We start from the raw sequence: 20241 nt of genomic DNA, 5'->3' as shown, positions 1-20241 counted from the left end.
TACGATTAAAACTCATAAGAAGAAAACTCTCATAGTAAAGAGATACTAAGCAGTCCACAGGATAGATATGCTACTTTTCCCCCCTAACTGTCGTATGGACTAGCTTTTTTTCTCCCCGCATTGCCATCACAGTACTTCCCTATTAAAAGAGAAAAGAGTACCTTACTGAAAACTGTATGACTTATGGTTTTTAAATGGCATTTCAGAAAGCTATTCTTGCTTAATATATCTGGTATTAAATAACGTATCAAATTATAAAAAGTATAGTCAAAAATGTATAGAACCGAGATATGAACAGGAAAAAAAAAAAGCACAACTCTTAAGTCAAAATAGATGTTAGAGGGTATCTAATTCAATCGTCGATATTGCAACCAAATGTTTTTGTGTTGTTACTGTATATTTAAAATATTGAGATTCCACAAAACTAAAAAGGGCAATCTCTCTTGTGGATAAAGCCATTGGATAGTAGCACCAACCTATGAATAAAAAAATAGAAGTAATTCTTAAGTTTAGATTATTCAGTTATTTTTCAATTATTCCTGCTTGTGTCTTGGCAGAGATAATGGGCAGTTTGCTATTTCTTTCTCCAGCTCATTTTATAGGTGAGAGGAAATTGTGGATTGGTCAGAGAAGAACAAATGAATTAGAAATCAATTTTTTTCAGATGAGGCTAACTGGAAGTCCTAGAGGGACAGATATTTACCAGGAAGTATATTTGAAGATGTTCTATTATGCCCAATGAGTGAATTCTAAATGGAGAACATGGAATAGGACTTGTTCAATGTAGAGCTGCCTGACTTTTAAAAAATACAATTTTATTTTATTTTCAGTTTTGAATCCACTCTCTCCATTCTTCCTCACCCCAACTTCTCTTCCTTTCTTCTAAAAACTGGCTTCCAAAGTCATCAATTAACTAAAAATGTTTTGTCCAGTTGTCAATAATGTCTTGTCATTTCTAATGGCTTCTTCTCAATTCTAATGGCTTCTTCTCAATTCTTATCCTTGAACTTCCAAGAAGCATATTATTGACTATCTTCTTATCCCTAGAAAATCTCCTTTCTCTTAAGTTTTCAAAGCACTGTACCCTTTTGATACTCTTCCTTCCTGTTTGCTCCTTCTTGGTCTTCAAAATATTATCCATGTCACAAATGCCCAATGTGGAGATATATATATCTATCTATCTATATCTATCTATATATATCTATAGATATATATATATAGATAGATATATATATATATCCCAAAACTCCATTTTCTAACATCGCATACTTGATAACCGATTTGGTTCCATTGACTCAATTATTCTCTCTATGGTAGATGATTTCCAGATTTACAAATTGAGTCCTAATCTTTCTCCTGAGCCCATCCAGTCCCAACAAATCATCAACAAGGGTCATTTTGAACAAGATGTCTAATAAAGACACCTCAAAATTCAACATTCCTTGGCAGAACTCATCTTGTCCCATGCCTCCTTCCTAACTCTTGTAGTCCTATTGTAGATAACACCACCCTTCCGAATCACGAGATTCTTGACCTAAATTTACTTTGTTTATTTCAGTTTTTGAATCTGTTTCCCCACTGCCCAGCACAAAGTGCCTGATGTATAGAAGGCTTTTTTTGTCTGTTGATTGATCATTGGGTTCTTCATTCTTATCCATCCCACATTTTCATTCATTGTCAAATCTTGTTTCTTTCTTTATAGCATTTCTCCAATACTGTCCCCTTCTCTCTAATCATCTACTTATCTTACTTCATCCAATCATCTAACTTCAAGTACTAATCACCTTGAAGCTGAACTATTTATTTAGTTTCTGAACCTTGAATCTCCACAGTTGCCAAAGTGATTTTTCTTAAATATAGGTTTGACCATCTCACCTCTCCTACTCAAATTCCAATGGCTCCATATTACTTCTGGGATTAACTTCTGTCTGGCATTTAAAGCTCTTTACAACCTAGCTCCTTCCTACTTTTTCCAGTTTGTTTAAACATGTTAATTCTCCTATCCAGTCATGCTAGAGAACACTTGCTATTCCTCACATGAGGCACTCCCACTCCCATCTCAGTGCCTTTGCACTCCCCTTTAGGCTCCTAGGTGCCAGAATGGATAGTCTGAGTTCAAACTCTTGCTTCAAACACTTTAATAACTGCCTGACCTGGGCAAATCACAATCTTTGCCATATTAGTTTTCTCATCTGTAAAATGGGGTTGTTAATGACACCTATCCCACAAGATTGCTGTTAAGGACCAAATGAGATAACTAAAGTATGTAAAAGTACTTTATGAACATCAAAGCATTTTGCAAAAAGCTACTATTACTATCATCAGTCTCTCACAGGCCTCCATGCCCAGAATGCTCTCTCTTTCCTCATCTCCACTTTTGGAATGTGGCTTCCCTCAAAACTGACAAGTACCATCTTCCACATGAAATCTTTCCAGATCCCCCACAACTACTAGTTCCTTTCATCCCAAAATTTTCTTGGTAATTTTGTATGTTTAGAGACACATCTCTCTATTAGAATGTAAACCCTAAAAAGGCAAAGATATTTCGTTTTTGTCTTTATGTCTCTTGGTTATTGGATGACTGTATTAGAAAGTCACTGGGATGAGAGAAGGTAATGGAATAGGCACTTAATTGGTTGTATAGGACTTGGTCAGCAAAAATAAACTAGCTAAAGTATAGAGCATATGATAGTCCAATTGTAATCATATTCAAGGAAGTAATCTTCCCTCCCTCGCCCATTTAAAAATACAGAAATGAACGCAGTCTTTTGTTAAGTATAAAATGTTACTAATAATTTTCAACAAGAAAGTTCTATTGGTAGTTCTAATGATTTTTTTTATGTGATAATTTCTTGCTTGCTTTTTAAAAATCTTGTCAATATTTTAATAATAAGCTTCTTTTTCCGTTCCCTTTTCCCTAGTGTATCCATCAATTGTTTGTAATAGATACAGGCAAACTTGTCAAAACATGTATGAGTGAATTGAATTCCCTGGCCCTTGACAAAATCAAAACCAAAAAAAGTAAGGATACATGGGAAATATAACTTGAATATATTGATCAGACAATTCTCTGTAATTCAAAGATTCAAAGTGAAATATGTCTCATGCCTAAGGGCTTTAGAAAGGTAGGGCATAAGGTTACTAATGAATGTAGATTTTTGGGAGCATGATTTGCAATAATTGTTACAAAGAAGGGTTTATTGAGAGAGGGATTAAGTAGGAAGTTATATGAAGTAAAAAGAAAAAGCATCAATAAAACACTTCAAAAGCAAAATAATTATTCCTCATCTGGAAAGAGCATTTCTTTACACACTTAATACAAGAAAGCCTTTTATCAATGTTCTTGACAGGCAACCACTCAATTTAATATTTCTTATTAGTCAACTTGCTTGAGCACAACCAGTTTTATGACTTTCATAAAACTGTACCACTTTCTCACAGCTTTGAAAAACTATGAAAAGACCTTAAGGTTTCCAAATCACAAGCTTCCTCAACTATAATCACAGAATCTGAATGGGAAAGAATCTCAGAACAATAAATCAGACGCCCCCTCCCACTGTCTCCCAAAGATCTTTAACAAGAATTTCTCCTAAAAAGGAATCTGTGACAACTCCTTATCCAGTCTTTATGTGAACATTTCTAAGGAGAGAGACCCCAATATATCCCCAAGAGCAGAACATTTCACTTGTGTAATTCTGTTAGGAAGTTTCTTATGTTGTGTCAAAATCTGACTTCAACTAAGGATTAGGATCACAGATTTAGTAGGAAGTACACTAGAGATCATCTAGTCCAATCCTCTATTTTATACATAAAGAAATGAAATACAGAAAAGGTTGACTGTTATGTCCAAGGTCACACAAATATTATTAAGGAGGCTGACCTAGCATCTGAACCTGGGACTGTCTATTTTATCAAGCATCTACCTAAAGCTCCTATCTCATTAAGCACAGAGAACTTAACAATCCAATATTAACTGATACAAAAGTCAGACTTCTGGGACACCTTGCATTTAGAGTTAGAGGTGAGATCACAATCAAGATCTGTTACTGTGTGACCTTGGGCAACTCAATCAACTTCTCTGGGCTTATATTTCATCTGCAAAATGGGGGTGGAGTGGGGGTGGTTTGAATTTTCTACGAGCCTTTTCAGTTTTAATACACTGAGGGAAAATGTTTTAAATGACTAAATGACAAAAGAAATTTAAAAATATGGTTCAGAATTTTCAAATTTTCCCAGTTTTTTTCTTTCTTTCAAAATACCAAAATATATGTTTTTAAGGGGGAAAGAAAAGTGCTAAATAACAAGAATGTTTACACATTCTAGTCTTGACTCTACTGGCTTGTTTGTTGTTCAGTAATACCTGATTTTTTGTGACTACATTTAAAGTGTTTCTTGACAAGAGATAACGGAGAGGTTTGCTATTCCCTTCTCCAATTCATTTTACAGATAAGGAAATTGAGGCAAACAGGATTCAGTGACTTACCCTGGGGCACACAGCTACTCAGTGTCTGAAGTCAGATTTGAAGTTAGGAAGATGAGTTACAACTTGACTCAAATTGGAACACACTAACCATTGTGCAACCTAGCTGACCTAGCTTGAAAGATAGTGGTATACCTTCAGCTTTTAAGTTAAATAAAGCATTCAATTCCCAAACAACTCAGGTAACAAAATAAAGTCAATGATAAATGCAAGCATACTTTGCAAAATGGACCACCACAAAGTTTGGTGTCAGAATACCCTAAAATGGGCAGATAGTGGTAATGTAGTACTTTTACTTAATAATGAATACAAATGTAGCTCCAAGCTAGTAGATAACAAAAGGTACCACACAACACTAGAGTATTCAGTCTTGTAAAAAAGGACTTGGGTTACAGTTTAGCAGAAGACAACCTTTTCCCTATATAGCTTTTCTATCTTTAATTATATTTCACTGCCTCTCTCTCCCCAACCCCATGGCTACAACCTTCGGGATTTGAAACAACTAAGGTTGTTTCTACATAAAAGAACCTAAAACAGTAGTGGGAGAATATACTCATGTACCACCTTTAGCCTCTTGGCACCTAGCTAACTGAAGGCAGATGAACTGCCTAAGCTGGCTTTGCCTGATTTGATCAACCTCTGTTCCCTTGAACTTAAAGCACCTATTTCACAGGGCAGACAAAGATCAAATGAGGTACTATTTGTAAAGTGCTTCACACAGTGTTAGGCACAAAGTAGGCTCTTAAGAAATACTTGCAAAACTTTTTGTGGTAGCAAAGAATTGGGGAAGGGGGAGTACATGTGCATCAACTGGGGAAATGACTAAACAAATTATGGTATATACATGTATTAGAATATTTGTGATAAAGAAATGCTATATTTACCTCAAACACAAATCCAAAGCAACACTTGGAAGTATATATTAATGAATTCCTTTTCAATTCTTAACAATCAAAACATCTGTACTATGTTTACCAATCATGTAACAACTCCTTTGGACTCTATAATAAACATTTGTCAGTTTTATACTTTATAAGTAGACAAATCCACAAAATCCTTGCCACGACAAATATTTCTTGGAAGACTGATTTTCAAATTAAATTTGCATGTCTAGTTTTCTAAATCTAATGAAGTACAACTTTCGATTTTTAAAAGTCTTACATTCTTCCCCATCTCCCTGGGAGATCATCACTCTGTCATTGGAGATTGCTAAATGCAGCTCTCTATTGCTCTATAAAAGCTACCCTCATCCATGAAAAAAATCTTTTTGCAACTGCGATGTGTGAAAAATATGACAGGAATGAAGACACAGAGAGCTGCAAGAGTAAAAATACTTTACCTTAAAAAAAAAAAAGTACTCCGCTCCGTTTCAACTCTAAGGGGACTTCAGGATGGTTGACCCTTAATTGTGAATAGCTTCCTTATGCAAGGATTACAACCACCTTTTTAATAAACAAGAACTATCCACAGGAAAACATCTTTCTTCCATTCTACACGCTAGGTAAAATGAGTTTAAGTTTTCAAAGAAACTAACAAGACTTATTTCCTGTGTAAACTGTAGCCCTAGGAATCAGGTTCAATGATTCATCAAGTTGGGTGGCTTGAATTTGGTACTAGCCAACATCTTAATGACACACTGAGAAACTATGGAGAGGTGAAACAATTCTTCCTCAATTAACAGTAATGTACGACTAAAGGAGTATAAAACTGGTAATTCGTTTTAATTTGCACACAATCAAGGAAATAAAAAATCACCCAAATTGTTAAAATCTCTAGAATGAGGGACTTCCTACACATTCAATTTCCTTTTACCAGCTCTAACTCTACCTGCCATTCACTTTCTCAGGTGGCTTATTCGAGAGCTGGCCCGGCACTAAATGAAAACGGGTGCCCTGTGAACGTTCAGTACAGGGTTTTTTTTTTTTTTTTTTTTTTTTTTGAACAAGTGCCACCCTGGTTTCTCTGTTTTCTCCACCGAAAGGAAGAGGAAAAAGGGAAGAAGCTCCTCCAGTCCATGCTCTCCCATTCCAGGTAAGACATCGGGACGCCTGGTCTTCCAAAGCTAAAAAGCACTGGTTATATGGGGGAAACCAATGGGATGCTCCCCCCGACTACCAAAAACAACAGGACTGAAAAGACTCGTGATTCCACCTCGACGCGTGATTAGATGTCACGGGTGGGGGTGGGTGGGAATCCTAGCGACAGCCGGGCTAACCCCGCAGACGGAGGTTGGGGTGGGGTGTTCTCTGGTCCCTCGAGGGGTCCTCACTCTGCCTCCCACACCGCTCGGGCCGCGGCACCCTCCTTTTTCTGACGGCCTCCCCGTTACCTGTGGAGAACCGTGACGACGGCGGTGCTGGGGCCCGGCGGCCTGGTCCTCCTCCTCCTCCTCTTCCTCCTCCTCTTCCCCGCCCGACGGAGGAGGCGGCGGCGGCGGCGGCGACAGCCCCAGGGGGAGGGGGCGGAGCGCACGGTTGGCTCGCTCTCCCTCTCTCCTCCCCCGGGCGGCGGCGGCGGGGACCCTATCTCGGGCCGCCGCGGCTAGGCCGGTGGAGAGCCTGCGGCTCGGGCATGGCGGCGGCGGCCGAGCTGTCTCGGAGGTGGGCGGAAAGGCGGCGAGCGAGCCACCCCCTCACGACGGCGGCGGGGGGCGGTGAGAGAGGGGAGCGGCGGCGGCGGCGGCGGCGCGCTCGCGCGGGCGGCCGTTGGGGGGCGGTTGGCTGTTGGGGAAGCGTGGAGGAAGCTCGCGTTCTCCCGGCGGGGTGGGGAGGGGAAAGGGGGGGTAATAAGGGGAAAGGGGTGGGGGAGGTTGGGGGGAGGGGGGAAGCGGTCGCGGCGCGTGCGGGGCCCGGGCGCCGCCGCCGCTGTCGCTGCTCCGCTCCCTCCAGCCTGTTTGGGGGGCACTTTGTTTGTGTCCCACAATGCCTTGCGCAGGCGACTGGGCCGGGGAAGAGTGGTAGAGGTGGAAGGGATGGGAGGAGCCCGCTGGAGGGCGGGACGCAAGGGAGCGCGCAGGCGTACGCCTGGGTCCGCTCGCTCTCCGGGGCGGAAAGCTAGTCAACCGTGGGCTGGAGCTTGGAGCTGCTCTCCGGATCCCTGCCAGTACCAGGTTCGAGAACCCTGCATTGGACTTCCCCGGCTCTGATAATGGCCAACGTTAGCATGACCTTGTGCAAGGTAGTTAAGTTCTCCATACCTCAACGTTCTCACTCGTAAGATAGGGACAAACATGTGAACTTAACCTCGCAGCGTAATTGCGTGGGAAGCACACCTACTACTACATTACGTAGATGAGCGTTTGTGTGTTTTAATATCTTTCCTGATGGACACCCCGGGCATATATTTACACATATACAAACATCCTCTAACCAGACCCCCACAGCCCAAGGGAGACCCAGTTTTTACTTGGATGTCCCAAGGAGGGATTTTCTCGCGGCCAAATGCAAGTTCGACTTTCCATTATAAAAGAAAGTCTTCACTACGGGGAGATTTCTTACCGGTCTTTGTAGCTGCCAAATGAGTGGTCTCCCCTGGACGATTCCGCTGGTCGGAAGACCCTACCCCGAGCTAGGTGTTACGTAGACAGCACCGGTCCTGGAGTCAGGAGGACTTGAGTTCAAATCGGACCTCAGACACTTCAACTACCAGTGTGACCTCGGGCAAGTCACTTAACCCTGATTGACCCGCAAAACAAAACACCTACTCACTTAGTCACGTGTCAAGTGCTCTGCGTCATAGGGGTTTGCTTTGGAGTACTCCAGGAGGGAAAATTTCCCCTAGCCGGTTGCTTGGGTTTTCTAGAGACGTCTTCAGTTCGGTGCTACTTGGGTTCTTCGAAAACATCTTTCGAAATGAACAGAATTTGCTGTTCCCCAAATAACAAAAGAGAAAAGATACCTTTAATTGTTTGCATTCTTCCTGACTCAAAGTCACTGGCATTCTCCTATTATTCCCTGAGCCTTTTTAAATTTACAAAAACAAAACAAAGCAAAACAAAAACTGTACTGTAAGCTCATGGAGGGTAAGGATTCCCATCTTTTTTTCTTGCTTGCCTCCTTCCTTCCCCCCTTCCCCACTTTCTTCCTTCCCCTCTTCCCTGCTTCTCTCCCTCCCTTCCTCCCCTCCTCCCCTTCTTCCTGCCCTCCTTTCCTTCCTCCCCTCTTTCCTCCCCTCCTTCTTTCCTTCTTCCCTTTTTCTCCTTCCCTCGCTTCCATTTTCTTGCTTCCTTCTTATCTTTCTTCTTCCCTCTTTCCCTTTTCCCTTCCTCCCTCCCTCCCTTCTTTCTGTCCTTTCTTTTTTCTTCCTTATTCCTTTCTCCTTCCCTCCCCATTCTTCCCTCCCAGCTTTCTTCTTTCTTCTTCCTTCCTTTCTTCCTTTCCCTCCTTTTCTTCTTTCTCTCCTTTCCTTCTTTTACCGTCCTTTCTCCTTTCTTCCTTTCTATCTTCCTTCTTTCCCTCCTTCCCTCCCTCTTCTAACTTCCTTACCTATGTCCCTCCCTCTCCTTCCTTCCTTCCTCCTTCCTTCCTTTCTTCCTTTTCTCCCTCTCCCTTTCTGTCTTCCTCCCTCTCTCCCTCACTTCATCCCTCCCTTTGCTTCGTGGTTGTCAATGCTTGTTAAATTGAAAAGAATCTTGATACCTTCATAGTTCCCTTGAAATGAAGATAACTAGTTTTCTCCAAGATAAGTCAGATAAAAATAAAAAATTAGTTTAAACATGCTTTAACTTTCCCCTGAATTGATACTGGAGAGGTTTAGTTTCATTGTGTGGTGGGGTTGGTGTTCCATAAACTACAAATTAGGAAGAACCCTAGGTGTTCTTCAGTGCAAGCTAGATCTGCTCTTGAGTTTGGCATCTTAAGGGCTTTGTGTTAGTATGAATTAGTGTATTGATCTTGAAAACTCTCTCAGGTTATCTTAACTACTCTGAGCACTTACCTGGGCAGTCTGGTGGATCCCTGATTTCTTCCCTCTTCAAGCAGGTTTGGGGCCCCTATTACCCTGGTTAATTCCCTATAAATTCTTCAAAAAAGATATATACCCAGCACCTTGCTTCTTTTAGTATCACTATACCCTTTTTCTCAAAAAAAAAGAGGAAGTACACCTCAGCAATGTTACCTACTTTTACCACTCCTTAGTATTTAACACTTCCTTATTCCACAGAAATGTGCAATCATATGGATTCAGAACTGGTTGAATTAGGACTAATAGGATTTCTTCCTCCTTTCCTCCTAAAAGACTAAAAGAGTTAGTAGTAGTTCACAGGTCTCCAGTGGAGTGTCCTAGGGATTTGTATTTAGCTCTGTACTGTTCAGTATTTTATCTGTAACTTAATAGTATGTACTTTAAATCTGTAAATGACATCATTAGATTGTAAGTTCCTTGAGGGCATGGAATGCTTTTTGTCTCTTTTTGTATCCTCAATGCCAGACTCTTCATAAACCAAATGCTTAATAAAAGTTTGATTGATGACCTAAAGCTAAATATTTATAGATTTGATTTGATGACACAAAGCTGGGAGGGATAGCTAACACAATGATGGAGTCAGCATCCAGAAAGATCTTGATCATTGGACTTGAACCTAATAACATTAAATTCTATGAGCACAAATATAAAGCCATACACTTGGGTAAAAAACTTCACAAATATAAGATGGTGAAACAGCACTAATGGGGAAAAAAAGATCTGAGGATTTTAGTGCATATTAGTCAGCATGTGATACAATCCCCCCAAAATAGTTAAAAGTAATCTTAGAGAGACATTAAGGGAAGTGTAGTTTCCAGGAATAGAGATAATAATCTCTCTATATTCTACCCTTGTAAAAACTGATCTGGAATATTATATTCTTGGGAGCCACAAATAAGGACACAAATAACCTAGAGAGTATTCAAAGGTGAACCACCAGGATGTTGAAGGGCCTCTAATCCACAACATAGGAGGAAAAGTTGAGGAACTGGGAATATTTAACTCAGAGAAGATCAAAGATAGACAAGGTAGTTACTCCATGCATTTACTCCAGGCATTAAATATGTTCTGTTTGGCATGGAGGGCTGTACCAGGAACTTTGAAATTGCAAAGCTGATCAATTAAAGCTAGACGCCTAGAGCATCCAAAACCTGGTGGATTTTTTGTTCTTGGGGGTCTTCAAGAAGATGTATCTCCTTTTTGGATGTCATAATAGGGGTTCCTTTCATTTATGTTAGATTAGATGTCCGCCAAAGCCCCTTTCAACTCTAGGATTCTGTCTCTGATACTGAGTGTTTTCCTCTCTCTACTCTTGGAAGTCTCATCAATTCAGTGACCAACACTGTTAGACAGATTGGCAGGTGACTCCTACATCTTTGCCTCGGGTCTTCATGCCAGCATCTTAGACTCAGCTTGTACATAAAAGAGGAGCTGCATGACCAACTTTTCTCTCCCTCCCCATATATTTTTTCAAAGCACATTCTCTTCTTGATCTGAGTAATTCTTATTTTGCAGTGCAGTTGCTCCCTGTTCAAGACTTTATTTTTTAGAATACTATAAGATAACTAAATAGTCCTGATTACATAAAATCTATTATTCTATGTTTGCTTTGTAGATTACCCATATGTATACATATATTATGAAAGTTCCTATTTTCTTTTCAGTAAACTTTATTATTTTAAAGAATTGTCTCCATATAATTAATTTGAATTTAACAAAATATAATAGATCCAATATGGAGCTTTCAAAGTTGTCCTGTTTGTATTTCTTCAGGTTCTGTTCTCATTTTATGTCAGTAGCATTCCATTATATTTATATACAATATTTTCAGTTATTTCCCAGTTGATGGACATTCCTTTAATTTCTAATTATTTACAATCACAAAAAGAGCTGTTACAAATATTTTTTATACACATAATTCTTTTTTCTCTTCAACTTCTTTGGGATATTGGCCTGGTGATATATTGCTAAGTCGAAAGGTATATATATATATTTTAGTAATTTTGGAGATATAGCTTCAAATTGCTTTGTAGAATGGTTGGACCAATTCACAGTTCCAGTAGTGTATTAATGTGCTCTTTTTTCCTGACACTCCTCCAACATTTGTCATTTTCTGGTTTTTGTCAACTTTTAATCTGGGGTGGGGTGGGGTGGTATAAGGTAGATTCTCAAAGTTGCTTTACTTTTTTATTTTCCTACTTAGTGATTTGGAAATTTTTTTTTCATGTGGTTATTGATAACTTGGATTTTTCTGAGAAAACTATTCATTTCTTTTGCTAAATTGTCAATTGAGGTATAACTTTGAATCAGTTCTGTATACATTTTGGAAATGAAATCCTTATCAGAGAAATTAGATACAATCTCTCCCCTCCCCCCAATTACTTGTTTCCCTTCTAATTTGAACCATGTTAGTTTTGTTTGTGTAAAGAACTGAAATTTTGTATAACCAAAATTATCTATTATTATTACCTGATTCTTTCAACCCCTTATTGCCATAAACTTTTCCCATATCTATGATCTGAAAGGTAATTTCTTCCTTACTCTTAATTTTTTTAATGTTTCCTTTACATCTGAATCACATATCTATTTGGAGCTAATCTTGCTACATATGTGTGTGTATATATATGTATATATATAAATATACCCATACTTAATTGTACCCTACTTGAGAGAGGTAGGGGGATGTAAGGGAAAAAAAGAATAAAGTAAAAAGTGAATAGCAGAGAACAAAGGAATAACCTAAAAGGAAGCAAAGAAAAGATTTTATATATATAAATATATGTATATATACACACACACATATTGATAATAGCATATATATATATATAATTCCTACTATTGTTAATATATAATAATTCTTCTTCATTTAGTTTTAAATTAATTAAAAAGAAAGAAAAAAGTTTTTTTTTTTAAAGGTTCACTTAATGCAACAAAATCCTTTTCCTGTCAATTGTTCCTTCCTATGACCCACCTGGCAACCAGGTCTTTTTGCTGGGGTTTTATTAACCCTATCATCTCCATAAATGGATCTTTGCTAACTTTATTGGTATGGTACTAAAAGAGTAGATTAATTTAAGTAATATTTTTATTTTATTACCATGTTGTCTCATTGTAGTTATTTTCTTTGATGAATTTCTTTAGTGCTTCTATGATTTATTCTTTGACTTAGCAATTCTTTAGGATTAAGTTATTTACTCCTTAAGTTTCAATTCATTCTTTTAAGACCCTTTATTAAATATATATTTTTATTGTATTGTGATCAGTATAAGATGTGTTTAATATTTCTGATTTTCTACATCTGTGATGCTTTTATACCTCAGTGTATGGTCAGTTTTTGCAAAGATGTCATACAAGGCTGAAAAATATATAAACTTTCTATTCAGTGATCCCTAGAGATTTAGCATCTTTAATTTTTAAAAAAGTTTTATTTAGGTAATTACCTTCTTTGTTATTAAATATGTCTAAGTCTGACAAGCACACTTAGAAGTCTTCCACTGTTATAGTTTTAATTATTTCCCCTTGAAATCTGATTATTTTTCCTTTACATTTTTAAATGCTATACTTTTTAGTACATACATATAGTGTATTATTTGTTCATTTTTAAATAATATTTTTCCCCAGTTACATGTCAAAAGGTTTTTTAGCATTCTCTATTTAGCATTTTTATAGCATATTTATTAGCATTTATTATTATAGCTTTTTATTTACAAAACATAAGCATGGGTAATTTTTCAACATTGACCTTTGCAAAAACCTTCTGTTCCAACTTTTCCCTTCCTTTCCCCCCACCCCCTCCCATAGATGGCAGGTAATCCAATACATATTAAACACATTAAAGTATATGTTAAATCCAATATATGTATACATATTTATACAGTTACCTTGCTGCACAAGAAAAATTGGATCTAGAAAGAAGGTAAAAAAAAATACCTGAAAAGGTAAACAAAAATACAAGCAAACAATAACAGAAAGAGTGGAAATGCTATGTTGTGGAACTCACTCTATTCCCATGGTTCTTTCTCTGAGTGTAGCTGGTTCTATTCATTACTGAACAATTGGAACTGGTTTGAATCATGTCATTGTTGAAGAGATCTACGTCTATCAGAATTGATCATCGTATAGTATTGTTGTTGAAGTGTATAATGATCTGGTCCTGCTCATTTCACTCAGCATCAGTTCATGTAAGTCTCTCCAGGCCTTTCTGAAATCATCCTGCTGGTCATTTCTTACGGAACAATAATATTCCATAATATTCATATACCAAAACTTATTCAGCCATTCCCCAATTGATGGGCATCCATTCAATTTCCAGTTTCTAGCCACTACAAAGAGGGCTGCCACAAACATTTTTGCACATACAGGTCCCTTTCCCTTCTTTAAGATCTCTTTGGGATATAAGCCCAGTAGTAATACTACTGGATCAAAGGGTCTTTAACATTCATTTTTACAAGACTTTGATTTCAAATTTTTCTCTTTCCCTCCTTTTTTCCTTCACTCTCCCACTTCCTCCATTCTCTCTTCTGAAGATGATAAGTAGTTTAATAATAGTTTAAACATGTGCTATCATGTAAAACATATTTCTATATTAGTCTTTGTGAAAGAAGAAATAGATCAAAAGGAAAAAAAACATGAGAAAATAAAGCAAGTGAAAAAAAATGCTTCGATCTATATTCCAAGTCCATCAGTTTTTTGAATATAATTTTCCTTCATGATCATTGGGTCTCAGTTAAGAAGAACTGAGTAAATCAAAGTTGATTTTTACACAATGTTACTGATACTATGTGCAATGTTTTTCTGCTTTTGCTCATTTCTCTTTGCATCAGTTCATGTAAGTCTTTTCAGGTTACTATACAACTGATATTGATGTATTATCAATGACATAGGTGTCAAAGGCCCTCAGGCTTCATTGGGCCTATAAATAGTCCTAAGCATAGCCCAAATCAGATTAACATGTAATTGGGAAGGAAATATTTAACAAAATAAATAAAATTACATTAAAACAGATAATTACATTTTAAAACTAAATCAACATGTATCTGATAGGGTTCTTCATGTATGTATTAGTGTCTTCAGTTTCTATTTGAATTTGACACCAGTGATCCATGATGATTTGAAACATAATTTTCCTGCTTCTCAGTTTTTCCTATGACTTCTTTTACTTATAGCTATCCTTGATTTTTTTTTTTAGTTCACCTGAATTGAATTGATTCTTGATTAGTTCCTCATTTTTAACTCTATGCAAATCTGTGTATTTCAGATTTGTTTCTTATAAGCATCATATTGTGAGATTTTATTTTCTAATCCTTTATGGTATTCTCTGTTTGTGACTAAGTTCATCTCATTCACATTTTACACTTATGATCTTTAATTATATACTTTCCTCCATTCTGTGAGTCTGGAAAAACTCTACTTCCCCTGAGACATGCTAAACCCAGCAGAAGGTAGAAGGCATAGCACTCTCTCCTTGGCACCTGAGGAGGAGGCTGACTAAGAGGTGACTACAAGAAGTGGAAGACAGCCCTCCCGACCCCTTGAAGCCTTCCCTCAGGGCACAGACACACTGAGCCCAGCTGGAGATGGAAGGCCCTAGCAGGCCCCTGAAGGCAATTGTCATTTGCATCTTGGTAAGAAATCCTGATCAGGGTGTAAATAGCTTTAGCCTATCACTAAGGAAGAATTGAAAGCAGGAAGCTCCCCTTCTGAGGAGCCTGCACTATACTTGCTGGCTATTTTTACTGTATACAGACTATATTCCTCTAGTAGAATTTAAGTTCCTAGAAAGTAAGGACAGATATATATTTTTTTCTTTTTGAATATAGCTTTGGGTTGGCACCCCATTGGATTTAATTGGATCAAGGAGATGTCTAATTAACAATAGGAAGTTGTAGGTTCCTCCAGCTTCTAGAGTAAGGGAACTGATGGGCAGCTTATATACTGTATTCCCACCCAAGAAACATGAGGAAATCCTGACTTCTGGAATCAGGATGAAATCTGCATAGGATGAGTTATAATCTGTACCAATGAAGGGACTATATATGTTGATAAGTACATGAATCCTTAGAAGTAGCACAGTATTTTGGGAATAACTAATGTAGTGCAGTTCGAGAGAACACAGATTTTGGAGTTTGGAAAACCTCAGTTCAAATACTACCCCACATACTTGTTTTGTGTCATGTTTTCCTCAATTTTAGAATGGGGATAATAATAGGAACTGTCTCAGAGTTGTTGTAAGAATTAAATGAGATAACTTTTGCACACCTTTCTCTAAATGTAATAATTATTCCAGTATCTCCCATTAGATTATAAGCTCCTTAACGGCAAGGATCTGCAATCAGTATATTTTTATCTGGTTCAGCCTAGCAAAATGTATATTTACTCAGTAAGTCTTTATTGAAGTGAATTTAATTAAATTGTTCATCAATTGCCACCAGCTGGGTGGTAGTGGATTGAGTGGTGGAATTGGAGTTAGGAAGACCTAAATTCAAATCCTTCCTAAGACACTAACACTTGTGCCATCCTGACAAGTCACTTAACCTCTTTCCACTTGGGTTGTTTCACTTTTAACATGCAGTAAAGCACTCTACAAACGCTAGTTATTATTACTTATTTATATGGCTCAGTACTAATTGAAATGTAGACAAAATTTCTTCCCTCTTCCCCCTGAGATTCAAAGCTGATAACTGGTTCAACCTAGAATAAAAATAAAGGTGAAATGGACAGTTCTTTTCTTCCTCTCCCTGCTTTTCTTTCCAAATTATCCTTTCACTAAATTCTTTCCCTTTTTCCTATTGCAGCATTAAAGTACAAATCTCCTATTTATCTTCTTTACCGTTTAGTCCTGCTTTCCTATTCTCTACTTCTAACTTAGTCAAGTAATAAACCAATATTTGTTGGGCCCTTAATACCTACAAAGCATCCCAGATGCCATGGAGAACGGTGAGCCTTGAGCTTGTTTTGTTTGCACTTGGCATGGGGCAGAGTAAGTTTCTTTTACTTCTCTTGCCTCTCCTCTTCCTCCTCAGGCTTGTTGGGACCTGTCTTTGGGCTTCTGCGATACATATGTCTTTCTTTGCCAGGTACTTAACTACCTCTACCAAAGGCTTTTGTGTAGCCATACTCTAATACAGAGGTAAAATAAGCAGATGTTCCCATAGAGACTCTATGATAGGAACTTTAATTATTAATTCAGTGGGGATGATTCCAAGGGATATGTTCAGAGTAATTCAAGTTTTAAATAGGAAGTCTTCAGAGAATGGACAACATAAAATGGTCTGGGAAATACAATTTAAGTGGAAAAGACACGGAGCTATAGAAAAAATAAACAAACCATGATCAGGAACAACGTTAATAAGTAAAGCTCACATTTCTTTAGTACTTCCCTCAAAGTAGTCTTGTGAAATGTGAGTAGTTGAAATATACCTGCTTTTATGGATAAGGAACCTGATTCTCAGAGAAGAGGGCCTCTCTTCCCTCCACCCCCCAGCCACTGTCAGGGGCCAATTTCAGGTCCTGTAGTATTCTCTCCTAGAGTACCCCGGACATGGAGGCAGAAACTTTGCTGAGAAGCTCTAAGCTCTTCCAGTTTCACTCTTCCACATCTTTTCACTTATTCTCCTTTTTTCTTTTGACTGGGGAGGATGTTTTCTCCTACAGTTTTCCACTTTCACTCTTAATTTAATCTCCTTTTTCCTCTAGAAACTCCATTCATCATTCCTTTATCCTTTTGTATTGTTTATTTACACCACTCATTTACTGATCATACTCTATTTTGTATTATGAAAGGCAGTATTATATTTGTGTCATGTTTATTGTGTATGTCACTACTTCTACTAGATTATAGATTCCTTGTGAGAGTAGGTAACTTTTGATTTACTCATCTTTTGCCTTTACAATGCAATTGCTTCTAGTAGGCACTCGAATTCAGGCTTGAATACATGAATCAATTAATTTAATCAAACAAGCAACAAGCATTTATTAAACATATTATTTTTTAAGCACTGTGCTGGGCGTTGAGGACATAAAGACCAAAAATAGACAGAAAGAAAAAAGAAAAGAAATAGTTTCTGTCCTCAAGGAATTTATGTTCATTTAGATTACTGAAATGAAATGTAATGCTATTGTCATATTGACATCCATTCCAAATAAGATATAAGAGAATCTAGAGTCTTAAATGTGAAATTAGTTGTGAGAGTAAATTACCAACTAAGCACCCAAGTTCTGAAAGGGGATATAATAAGTCCACTAGACTCTTTATTTTCTATTTTCTTCCAATGATCTGACCCACTACCTTAGGGACTCTAGATGGAGCCAAACTTTCCAGAATAATGAATCCATGTCATTAACAGCTGGAGAGAGAAAAGTCTACTTTGTGATGTAAGAAGAAATAGCCCAAGAATAAGGAAAATAAATAAGAAGTAAAATTAGATCAGATTAATGAATTTGCTTGTTCAGCAATATGAAGGAGGCACATTAGGCAATAAAATTTACATTAATTTATTGATTAATCAAATAATTTTCAAGCACCTACTATTTTTATACAATTTGCTAAATCTTACCATTGATTGGGAATTGGACAAAATCTCTTCAGAGAATTTTCACAAAGATTGTACAGGATGAAAAAAAATTATGGAAGAATTATGATTTTGCTGAGGAGAGTATATACACCAGTGATGAGGAGGATTCATCCATATATCAACATCTGTATACAACATGAGAACTACTGAAGTAATGGGTAAATAAGACACAGTCCTGCCTTTGAGGTACCTATTGTCTAGTAGGTAGGATAAAAAATGAATATAAATATGTAACTAACAATACCTGGCAATTATATTACATATTAAAATCTCAAAGCACTTTTATACCCAATATTTTATTTAATCTTTTAAAATAATTTTTTTATTATGAATTTAACAAGCAGCAATTAAGATGAACTTTTTATAAGGATCATGTTCTTTCTAGTATTTAACTCCCTAGTTCCTAGAAATATACTTTGCTGGTTCTAAATTAAACTATGACTCTCTAATATGGAGAATATTTTTTCCTTTTTCTGTTAGTATATATTCAACTCAAGAAAATGGTAGAGATTATATGGCCTTGTATGCCTATTTCCCTTCTGAATTGCTTTCTGTTTTTTTCTTTTTAATTTCAAAAATATTTCATCAACACTTTTCTCCAGTGTAAAAATGTTATCATTGTTTCTTTTCTGCCCAAATAAAAACCATCCCTGTAACAAATGAGTATAATCAAACAAAATCAGTATTTGGTCTTGATAGCATCTATTCAAAGTTTGTACCACAAGTATTGTCATTCCCATTTTGCAATTGAGGAAATAAAGGCATAGAAGGCAAATGATTTTTCTTTTTCTTTTTCTTTTCTTTTTCAAGTTTTTTATTTTTAAAACATATTCATAGTTTTCAACATTCCCTCTTGGAAAACTTTGTGTTTCAAATTTTTTTTCTCCCTCCCTTCCCCCACTTCCTCCAAATGGCAAATAATCCGATATATATTAAACATGTGCAATTCTTCTCTATATATTTCCACAATTATCATGCTGCGCAAGAAAAATCAAATTAAAAAGGGGAAAAATGAGAAAGAAAAGCAAACAATTCAAGCAAACAATAACAAAAAAATGAAAATACTGTGTTGTGATCCACACTCAGTTCCCATAGTCCTCTCTCTGGGTGCAGATGTCTCTCTCCATCATAAGACCCTTGGACCTGGCCTGAATCATCTCGCTGTTGAAAAGAGCCACGTTTGTCAGAATTGATTATCGTATAATCGGCAAGTGACTTTTCCAAAATCGTAAAATAAATAGGGGAACTTTAGTTTATAGCCATGTCTTCTAGCTTCAAGGACGGCTGGATGAAGTAGATACAGCACCAGTCCTGAAGGATCTGAGTTCAAACACTGGCTGTGTGCTCCTGAGCAAGTCACTTAAGCCTATTTGCCTCATTTTTCTCAGCTGTAAAATGAGCTGGAGAAAGGAAGCATGGGGTCACAAAGAGTCGGGCGTGACTGAAAAGATGGAACAACTTCTGATTTCAAGTACAGTACTTGTTTTTCTCTATACCCTAAAACAAAAATTGAATTTATAGTTCATAAAAGAAAAATGTAAAGGGTTAGAAGAGTTTTGAGGGAAAATACTTTCTAAAAGAAGCTGAGAAAAATAGCTTTAGACCTCACAATTCTTTTATCTGATATAAAATGAAATCAATTAGTAAAGCCTTTTCTTTTTATTGTGGCTATGCTTAACTACCAGTCTACCCAGCTAATTGAGCTAGCTTTCTGTGTAGGCAGAAAGGAATGTGATGCTTGAAAAGGAATAATGGACTTGGAATCAAAAGATCTGAATTTGACCTCTATCACTCTTTCTGGGAATTTGGTCAAGTCTCTTAACCTTCCTTCACATGAAAATTCAATTGAGTAAATATTAAGTGCCTACTAGGTGGCAGTAGTTCTGGGGTTTAGTAAATTCTGGAGATACAAATGTCCTTGCCCTTAAGGAGTTTACAATTTAAGAGAGAGATTAGAAACCAACAAACATATGCAAAGCAAGCTATATATTGGATAAATAAGAAATAATTAAAGGGGGCGTTGGGGAAACCACTGGAATGAAAAAAAGTTAAGGAAAGTTTCCTGTAGAAAGTGGTATTTTACTTGACTGAAAAAAAAAAAACAAAAAAAACAGGATCTATATTGCCAAAGGGCTATAAAACTGTGCATATCCTTTGACCCAGCAGTGCCATTGCTGGGTCTGTATCCCAAGGAAATCATAAAGGCAGGAAAATGACCCACATATG

The 20241-nt window shown here is 37.2% G+C and overlaps 1 protein-coding gene and 1 long non-coding RNA gene across 6 annotated transcripts in view; one reads left to right on the top strand and one right to left on the bottom strand.

The window, feature by feature from the left end:
* Positions 1-7368, bottom strand: part of ZBTB44 (zinc finger and BTB domain containing 44) — a 56191-nt gene extending 48823 nt beyond the window's left edge. For 2 of the 5 annotated variants that reach the window (XM_051986665.1, XM_051986666.1), the window contains exon 1: positions 6810-6882. The gene's annotated coding sequence lies outside the window, so the exon portion shown is untranslated. Of the gene's footprint in view, positions 1-6809 lie in introns of all 5 variants that reach the window. The other 3 variants (XM_051986668.1, XM_051986667.1, XM_051986669.1) reach the window with 3 other exon arrangements.
* A 138-nt stretch (positions 7369-7506) lies between these two features.
* The window catches only part of LOC127554802 (uncharacterized), a 36273-nt gene continuing 23538 nt past the window's right edge, over positions 7507-20241 (top strand). Inside the window, exon 1 of the long non-coding RNA XR_007952073.1 lies at positions 7507-7657. This is a non-coding gene — a long non-coding RNA (uncharacterized LOC127554802). The remainder of the gene's footprint in view (positions 7658-20241) is intronic.

This window comes from Antechinus flavipes, chromosome 3, assembly GCF_016432865.1.
Source record: "Antechinus flavipes isolate AdamAnt ecotype Samford, QLD, Australia chromosome 3, AdamAnt_v2, whole genome shotgun sequence".
Lineage (NCBI taxonomy): Eukaryota > Metazoa > Chordata > Mammalia > Dasyuromorphia > Dasyuridae > Antechinus > Antechinus flavipes.
Note: the sequence above shows the minus strand (reverse complement) of the source record. Positions and strands in the feature narration are given on the sequence as shown.